At 41.1% G+C, this 10295-nt stretch overlaps 1 pseudogene; it reads left to right on the top strand.

Moving 5' to 3' along the window:
- The first annotated feature begins 6132 nt into the window (after positions 1-6132).
- LOC119409123 lies at positions 6133-6519 on the top strand (annotated as a pseudogene).
- The last annotated feature ends 3776 nt before the right edge of the window (positions 6520-10295 follow it).

The following is a 10295-nucleotide window of genomic DNA, read 5'->3' as shown; positions in this document are numbered from 1 at the left end:
TTAACTGCATCCAAACTGAGGCGGGGAACATTGAGTCCGAGTGGACCATGTTCTGCATCTCAGTTGTTGCAGTGGCTGCCTTGAGCTGTGTCTGCAAGGTTGTCGGTGCTGAGGCGGGGAACATTGAGTCTGAGTGGACCATGTTCTGCAACTTGTCTCATGCCGAGGACGAACAGAGACAAATCCAGAGTCCTGAAATGATGACAGAAGTTCAGCTGGGCTCCTCTGAAAAGTCCATGGAAATTCCTCAGTAGGAGGCGAGGAAGGGGTTAGAGCATCAAGTTTACAAAACTTTCCAGACAGGTTGAGATAAGATGGCCTGTCAAGGCCAGTCGGGGAGCAAAATTCAGATAAACACGATTGTTTTGGGGGCAGGCAGAACTTTAATGACATCTACCTTGAGTCTGTATCGATCCACTCGGATTCGAAATGTCCAAATTAAATGACCATACTAATGGAACGTGCTTGAGAATAATCCCCGAGATCTGATCCATTCTGCCAAAAATCTGTGTGCTCGAGGCACAAACCAATCCATCATATAAGGCAGGCAGCCTGACCAGGTCCAGATTTGCTTCCGATGACTTCCTTGTTTGTTGATAGACCGGGAACAAGCCGAATCCAAAAAGCAGGAACCAGTTATCATAAATCCAATTATAAATGTGTCCTTAAAATCCATAGATGACAGCATAGATAGACACGTCATCAAGTCTTCAAAGTCGATGAGATATCTAGCTGTGTGCATGCCAACAGGGCAAATTGGCTCACCTAAAGCCTGTCTTCTCTTCAAAGAAATGTTATCAGTTGTGCTGCGGGACCAAATCCAAATCTTTAGCGATAGGGTGAGAAGTTCAGTTATCTGGGAGAAACTTGGAGTAGAACAGCTGCTCCTCCACATCGAGAAGCCAGTTGAGGAGGTTCGGGCATCTGGTAAGGATGCTCCCTGTGCGCCTCCCTAGGGAGGAGCTTCAGGTATGTTCAACGTCCCAGGACACGCTGGAAAGACTATGTCTCTCGGTTGGCCTGGGAACATCTTGGGGTCCTCTCAGAAGAGTTAGCTGTGGAAAGAGATGTCTGGGCCTCCCTGCTCAATCTGCTGCCTCTGTGACCTGACTTGAGAACAAGCGGAAGATGATGCATGTATGTATGTATGTATGTATGTATGTATGTATGTATGGATGTATGGATGTATGGATGGATGGATGGATGGATGGATGGATGTTGATAATAAAAACTAAATTAAATGAAAAAAGGCTAGAAATGGTGCTGATTTGACAAGACAATGCCTTCATGTGGTGATGTCACAGGCACAATTGTTATTGAAACATTAATATGGGAGTAGTTTGATTCATTATTATTTAAAGTGCTGTTTCTAAACAAAATGACAAGTGTTATTTCTGCCCCTTCTATTGTCTTCTCCTGTTTGGCTGAAAATCTCCAATTGTTCCAGGAATGTTAACATAAACTGTAAAAATAATCATCATCAAACTAAAGATGAAAAAATGCAGGAAGAATGAAAGGTCCTTGATGCTTGCAGAGGCAGCATCTCTGTGGTAACATGCCTCAGTCTGGTTTGTGCGGATTCTTATTTCCTCAAGGTATTGTCCCATGTTTTTGTGTTTTGCCAAGTACTTTGTATGTTGGCATATGTTGAATTTATTTTATGTGGGTCACAATACAAAGAAATGAAGCATATGATACATAATGCTTAGTTTTGTAAGGTATGTGGAATGTTTGCAATGAGTTCCCTTTATGTAAAGCCTATGTATTGGGTTGAAGGGTGGGAAAGATGCAGTGTACTACTACCTAATATGGCATATGTTAAGTAGTCATTGTTGCTTTGTTGGTGTGATGTTTGTTTTGCTGTTATGTGTAATGTGCAGTGTTCATCATCCTCTTCTTGCAGCAGTTGTTTAATAAACCTATAGTAATGTCCAAACTGCAGTCTTCTGTTAGCATCTAGTCATGGTCTCACTCACCATCTTCTGGGTCTGCGTCTTGGCAGTGCTCTCTTGTTCTCTCTCCTAACTTATCTCAGTCTAAAACCCCCAGTATACTGCTGCATGCATTCGTTCACACGTACGTTCACGCGTACTGTACGCAGAGGGTTCAGATATGATACTCCAGCGTACACCCTGAGCAGCTGCAGAGCAGCTTCACAGACGAGGGGCGTTTACCTTCGGGACAAATTGAGGTCGCCGATTGGTCATTTGCTGACACGCCTACTGGATTGATTGACAGGTCGAAAAAAAGAAAAAAGTGAGCGCTGGCAGCCTCAGCAGCAGTGTTCTGTGTTTATATGTTGTTAATAAAAAGATAAAAATAAAAAAGAGAATGCTGGCTCTACAGCCCACACATCAGACCAACCCACCAGGAAATCTCCAGACCCTCCCGCAGCCACGCTGGACCTGAGTTTATTTCGCTCGTGACAAATTCCTCCATTTCTCACCATTTCAGTCATGGCATCAACGGAGGAGGAAGATCACTGCCTCTTGGCAAAAAAACAAAAAACAAAAGAAAAGGCCAGATCAGGGATGAAGAAGGGGAATTTAATACATTGGTGTCGCATACAAAATAGTCAGTCGCTGGGCAGTTAATTGTGCGACACCGCGTACGCGGGCGTAAAAATTTGAGCTTTGCACGGACATGCCCTGGGGGGTATGCTCGTACCTCTGCGTACGTACGTGTGTACCTCTGCGTATGGATGTACGTGGCAGTATACTGGGGGCTTAACAGTTATCTCTCATCTTTGTCTTTGAGTAAAGTTATAACCAAAATCGAAACAACAACTTGCACATATAGTTTTATGCTCAGTCCATGTCTGTGGTATGAATGACAATGAGAGATAGGATTTATAGCACTTTTAAAAGAGACATATCTTGTGGATCTGTTCATTTTGAAAAGCCATTCAAAAGAGTTTTTTGAATGGTTAGTTACAGTCAGTTACACCTTCTGGCAATCATTAGGCCATCCTGCAAGGCCATGCAATTGTGTGAACTTGTGTTTTCAGATATATTTTTGCCAGATTACTAGTTCTAGCTATATTACTCATCACTGTGATGTCTATTTTAACACCAGTATGTATTGTATAACAGGCAATATGTTCATTGGGTGACTTTGGTGTACAAGACTCTTATTGGCCTGCTTCCACATTATTTGTGTACTTTCATTCGAAGAATGGACAGTAGTTATGCCTTATGCTTTAAGGACTGTTTGCATCTTTATGTTCCTCGTGTGGGAACAGAAAGGGGCAAGAAAGCTTTTTAGCTTTTCTGCCCCCTCAGCTTGGAATGTCTTGCAAGCCAAATTAAAACTGTCAGAACATGTTACTTTTAGTGCTTTTTGCAAACTTAAAAAAAAACAAACAACGGATATATTGTCAACAGTGCCTGTGTTTCAGATCTTAAATTGCCATTGTTTTATTATTACAACTATTGCCTTTACTGTTAATATATACAGTATACCTGAAGTTCTATTCTGTATTTTGTTACTTGTCTTGTTTTTGCGATGTGCTGCTGCCTTTTCTTGGCCTAGTCACCCTTGTAAAAGAGGTCTTGATCTCAGTGCTTTTTTTTGTTTTTTTTTGTTTGTTTGTTTTAATCTGGTTAAATAAAGGTGTAACGAACCAACTGTTGGACCAAAATCATCACACAAAAAGTCAAAATTAAATTATATTTATTTTCAAGGTGAAGAGTAGCAGATTGGGCCAGTTCTGGTTCCAGATCAGGAAGGAGTCTATGAGGCAGAGATCAGTTAGTGGTCGTGCAGGAAATAATGAAGAGCAAACGACAGAATGAGGAGGACCACCAACAGTCTCTGATGATCTTGGGGGTTCTGGGCTGACTGACGAGGTCCAAACTGATCCGGATTGCTGCAGGAGAGGCTGAGTCCGGTGAGGGGCTGCAGCAGGCCGCAGCGACAGGTGGGTGGTGAGTCCGTTGAGCGAAGAGACGTGGTCAGTGACCACTGGTCACACAATCCAGGGTCCAAAACTGGAGAGCAGAAGACAGGAGGTACTGGAGGAGAAGACGAGGAGGCGTTGTCGTGCAGGCGAAGGTCAGAACCGAAAGCAGAAGACGTAATAATCCAAAGGGTCGAGCGAGAGACGATGTCCAGGTGAGTCGTGGGTCCAGGAGCCGGGAGGTCAAGCCAAGAGAGGAGGACAGGAACCAGAAGCAGGACAGGAACGAGGAGACAGGTAAACTATGACAAGGGAACATGAAAGACTATGGGGGAACAAGGCAGGATCAAGACCGCAAGGTATTTACTTGCAGAGAACTGTTTTCAACTACCGGGCACCGAAGAGGAGAAAGAGTGCAGCGTTTAAAGGGTGAGCACGACAGGTGCAGCCAGTTGAGTACAATCAGCTGCTGCTGGCTGCAGTGAAGACAAAACTAAACAACCGTGACATCACCCTCAACCAGCATGCAAAGAAGACAAACTAAAACACACGTATATAAATAAACATTGAACGGACAGAATAAATGAAACTTACAGAAAATATATTTTGCAAACTATAAAGGGTGATCGGGGTGACAGAAAATATAATCTATGGGACACGATTCGTGACAAAAGGTTTAATAAAATAAAAAAGCTGTCAACATAAGTTCTTAATACAATAATTTTAGGATCTATCGATGTATTATAAATAGTATTTATAACATACAATTATATGATAGTATTTTACATTGTTGTGAGCACCCCCCCCCCCCCCCCGACAACATATTTTTACTAATGTAAACACCCACACACCATCAGAAAGCCTAATATGACTAACCAAGTTGTGTGCTTGTCAAGTGTGCAACAGCCCCTCCTCTCCTGAGCATGTTTGTCATCACAACAGCGCTTGTGTTCATCTGCATTGTTTTTTTTTGTTTGTTTTTTTTTCTCAGTAAAATAGCAAAGGAGAAGCATTTGTGTGTCTGCAGCTGTGTGAAACTCACGGAGTGAAAAAAGGAAGAAATGGCTCGTAACTGTGATTCATTTCTCAATATTTATTTTAAAGAACCGTTCAAAAGATTTGGATCATTTGTGAAAGTCAACACTCTAATGACAACCAGAAAATGTCTGTCCTACATTAGTACACATCCAGTACCAAAAAAAAAAAAAAAAAAGTTGATGTTTTTGATCCTCAAACTCCCCATTCACACCAACAATTGAAAATATATGCAGTGGCATCCACATAACAGTAAACACCTTTTTTTTCTCCATGACATTTGTGGGACTAATAGGGAAGACAAGCAACACCTATCAACCTATTACCCACAATAAATACACCACATTACTGTCACAGTTCAGACCAAGTGTTTGCATAGCATGAGATTGTGTAACTTGTTAGGCCACAGTTGCATAACCTTTTTAATGATGGGACGGCATTTCAAAATTGTTACTACAGAATTATTGGCATGACCACTAAAATATGTGACTGTCAGTCCTTGCTGGAGATCATGCTACATACATGTCTGATAAATAACGTGGTGGCGTTGTGACGTTAGTTTCTTACAGGTGTACATTTACTGTAAGTATGTCACAGAAATGCATAGAAAAATCATAAAAATAAAACTGGAGTACTAAATTACAGATTTTTACTTATGGAAAAGATCCATGTTTGAAATAGCTGAAGGTAACTGAGGAGACAAATTTTTACTAACATTTTATGGCAAGCAGAACCCAGGAAAATTTTAGGATATGGCATCATCAAAAGTGAGAATTAAGAGGTGTTCAAGTAGCGCAGGAATTTACAGACACAAACCAAGAATGTTCAAAATGTGTTTATGTGCTTGAACCTAAACAGAAATTATTATCTCCGTTGGGGAAATTAATGCTGTTGAAGGCACATTTGAAATGAAGTTGTGAAGCAGAAAGTCCAACTAACTCGATGGAGAAAGCTCTCCTTAGATGAGAAGCATCTTTAGAAATTAAAGAAAAAAGTTAAAGTTTTTAGGAATGCCACGACTAAGAATCTGTACCAGCATGTGAAGTGGAAAGGTTACGATCAAAGTTCACCACAGACAAACTAAAATCAAGATGGTCCATTTGATGTTCCAATATCAGGCTGGGAAAACAGATTGTTTTTAAATTTTCAATGACAACAACTTTTTTTATTTGCAGCATATTGTCCTATATTGTTGAAGAATGTCTGGTCGCAGAAAAACCACAGGCAAAGCCAGAGCTAAGACTAAGACTCGCTCCTCTCATGCTGGGTTACAGGTCCCTGTCGGTCATGCCCACAGGCTGCTCGGGAAGGAAAACTACGCTGAGCGTGTCAGTGCCTGAGATCTAGTCTACCTGGAGGTGGTGCTCGAGTACCTGACCGCTGAGATCCTGCAGCTGGCTGGAAATGCAGCTTGTGACAATAAGAAGACCAGGATCATCCCCTGACACCTGCAACTGGCTGTCTGCAATGAAGAGGAGCTGGACAAGCTGCTGGGAGGAGTGACCATTGCTCAGGGAGGAGTTCTGCCCAACATTCGGGCGGTGCTGATGCCCAAGAAGATTGAGAAACCCACCAAGTCCAAGTAGATCAGGAACAACATCTGCAACTGTTCTGTGAACACAATTTCATTCCACCTCATGTACCACATGCAATGCCAATGACAATAAAGAACCTTGAATATATCACGCATTTGTAATTTTTAAACAAAGGAATAAAGAAGTGCATGTAAAGTAAAAAAAAAAAAAAAAAATTCACTGATTCCAACAGGAGGTTGGCTCGAAACACAGCGATGGAGGCTACTTATGGGACAGATCTGGTTGGCAAGCCGTAGACTGATGAAGTCTTCTGGATGGACGATGAAACGTTGTCCCTTAAAGAAACTGGTCCAGATGAGATGATTTAACCTTTTTTTTGTTTTTGTTGTTATCTGCCTTGATTGAGCCTACAAACCTTTTTTTTCCAAACCATGTTGGCCTTGGTGTCCTCAAGATGTTTCTGTGAGTAGCAAGTTGGCCATCTGGCCTAAAACATTTGATCGTTGTACATGATGATAGATTGTTTTGGATTGGTGTGCTCTGTTTGCATGTGTTAAAAACCTACTTTTGAGATTCCAACAGGAGTTTGGCTTGAAACACAGCAATGAAGCCTACTTATGGGACAGATCTGGTTGGCAGGCCATAGACTGACAAAGTCCTCCGGATGGGGTATGGAACATTTCTCACTTAAATAAACTGGTCCAGATGACACTATTTAACCTTTTTTGTCATTATCTACCTGGATGATTGAGCTAACAAACCTTTTCCCACTGGTATATATTCTTTAACAAAGTTGAATTTGTGTCTGTGTGTTTGTAACAAGAGAAAAACAAAGGTTAAAACCTCTCTATCACATTAAAGAAGCATTAACCTGAAATCTTGCAGTAGCAAAACCAAAACCATCTGCTTTGTTAGGTCTTAGACCGACCTACAAACAGCATCTGCCAATGGCAGTACTGACACAAAGAAAAAAATAATAATAATTTGGGTTGTTGGTGTGTTGTAACCTAACCAGCTGGTAAGAACAATACCATAACATTGCACATTTTCTTGTGTGAAAGCAGCAGGTTATGAAACAGACTGAATCACTTGGCAAAGACACAAAAATAGCCCAGCATGACTGTTTGACATGACTATTTTTTTCTCTGTTTCTGTAGGGGGGAAAAAAAAAGATGAGAATGACTCAATTCCATTTATGACAGCTATAGCTGTGTTATAAAGCACATTTTGTTACAGTTTCAGCTGTTGGTAGCTCTTTTTCCTATTTATTTGTTTGAAAGATGCTCATAAGTTTGACAGAAAACAAATGTAAACAAATAGCTTGTATAAGCTATACCTACCATACATACACAATCTGTAACATTTTCAAGCATTCAACTGTTTTTTTTTTTGTTTGTTTGTTTTGTAAAGAAAAAAAAAAACATAAGTAACTATAAAGACATCCTCCAGTGTTCTCATCTATATCTGAGGTTCAGTTACAGCAGTCGATTTTCTCTGGAACGCTTGCCTAGGTGATATGATGATATGTAGCAGAAAACTTGTAAAGCACAGAGCACCAGAGGTCCCTGAACCCCAGAGACTGCTTTGCAGTCATCCAAAGGCATATCTGCAGGCAGGAACATCACACACTATTATCTGTCTGGAGCTGGTGTTCATCATCATGAGCTCTGAACACCAGGTACTGAAACATCCAAATGCTTGGAATCCCAGCGGAGCTCTGCTTTCTCTTCTACAAAGCCCCAACATATTGCATTACAGTAGTGGGAATATGAGACAGCGCTGGATCTGCTGGAGGTTTGTGTTGTGCCTCAAAGGGAAGCTGAATAAGTTGAACTCTGCTGTACAGACAGTAGAAGACAGTCTTCTGATGTGATCTATCTGCTCCCTTCAAGCAGGAGGAAGGGGGGCTTTGTAAACAGCCTAATCACTAGTCCTGGATGTGATTTGTTCATAATGAGAAAGGGTGTAGCACATCACACCCAGCATTGTGATGGCTAACATCTCACTGAGTCCCAATGTAGCTGAACTAATTCTTGCATACAAATGTACGTGTACAAAAACAGAAATTTACTTCAGGCTAATTAATAATCAAACAAGCCAGTGAGCAGTAAAACAGAGATGATTCACTGAGGCCTGGACAGGCAAGGCACCCCCAGATCATAATATGACACAATCTAATGTAGCCCTGGTTCTGGCAGTGCATATATCTGTGGAGACGTGATTGTTTTCAAAATTAACACCAGTTTGCGATATACTGAGAATTCCTCTGTCTTGGAATGATTCAAACATTAGTTAGAGCATAAGATTAGAGACAAGAGCGTAAGTGTTATCCTTGTTCAAATTAACCTACCAGAAATGCTTTTAACCTCAACTTCTCTGTTTTTGTTGCTGATAAAATGTACAAACTGTGCAAACCAGGTCAAATGATGCGAGTTTTAATTCCACACAAAATTTAATGCAGCAATTTTTATGACAACCTCAATACATGTCATCCCCAACAAACATTAAGTTCTGATAGTTTGACACTTTTGTTTAAGGGGGCGTTTACACGGCATGTACTATGAGTGCATCCGCTCCTTTCTCTCTGCGGTTCTGCTGATCATTTACACGACACCAGTGGCCCCCCTCTTTGAATCTGGAGGTTTCTGAACCCACCTTCCAGAGTGGAGGTTTTTCGCTGACCGCCCGCTGATAATGGAAACATCTCCAGCTGAGGCTTTGTGTTAAACCACATGCGCACACGCACGCGTGGACCGACGCTATATTTCATGGCGGCGGACACAGTGCTTTCTGAACTACGACTGATGGAATATATTTTTAATCTCGTAATTAATCTACGTCAGATTCCAGGTGCTGTGACCAACATCTGTGTTGCAAGAGACACAATCTGATCCAGTTCTAATATCGCTGTTTATAGAACGAGGCACGCACACATGTCGCGCTGCACTAGAACATACTATGTGCTAAATAACAAGTTTAATAATAATAAACAGTATTTATCTTAAGTTTGAGATATATAATGAAGCTATCTGGACATTATGTAATTCAAATTATGTGATTAAAATGATGCTAAACATATTGAGTGTTATTAAAGTTGAAAATGAAGACATCAGGCCTATTTTTTATTTTATTTATTTATTCAACACCACAAACTGTATGTCACACAAACACTGATAATTAAACTGAACACACGATTAAAAACAAGTTAACTGTAAACTGCATTAATGAACTGGACTCTTCCTCTGTTTTCATCCTGGATGTCCCACGTTGTCCATCTGACTCGTTCAGGCTGTCACTCCTTTGATTAATGCAACGTAAAACATTCAATGGATTGAATAAAAGAATTAGGGGAATTTTAAATAAGTAGTTCATCCAACAGCTCTCTTTGCCATCCTCCTGCAGTTCATCTGGGCCGAGCCTCGTTCAGAACCGGTCCGCCAGTCCGCCTGGTGGAAGGACAGCTCCTTCTTCTTTCAGGAAAAATAAAAACTCAGTTGGTTGTTTTGTAACCTAAGTAAACACAAGCAAACATTCCCCCCATCGTGTCCGTGTAAATAGGGCCTAAAACTTTGCTGTTAACCTTTAGAGCCACCAACATTTGATTTACCTACAGTAAATCAGCTACTGATTATGACAGAATAAAGTCCGACATCGTCAACTCGGTTCTGGTCCACTCAGCGACCGGTGTGGAGCTGTTAGACGAAGCGGTCCCGCTTGGCGTCAAATTTGTCGACTCTTTATCCAAAATCCAGCCAGAATCCAGCTTTAACTTGTTGTTACGTTATTGTTAGCTGAGCTTTTAGCCCAGAGGAAAACATGAATGCATG

This window comes from Nematolebias whitei, chromosome 4 (assembly GCF_014905685.2).
Source record: "Nematolebias whitei isolate Nwh7 chromosome 4, NemWhi1, whole genome shotgun sequence".
Lineage (NCBI taxonomy): Eukaryota > Metazoa > Chordata > Actinopteri > Cyprinodontiformes > Rivulidae > Nematolebias > Nematolebias whitei.
Note: the sequence above shows the minus strand (reverse complement) of the source record. Positions and strands in the feature narration are given on the sequence as shown.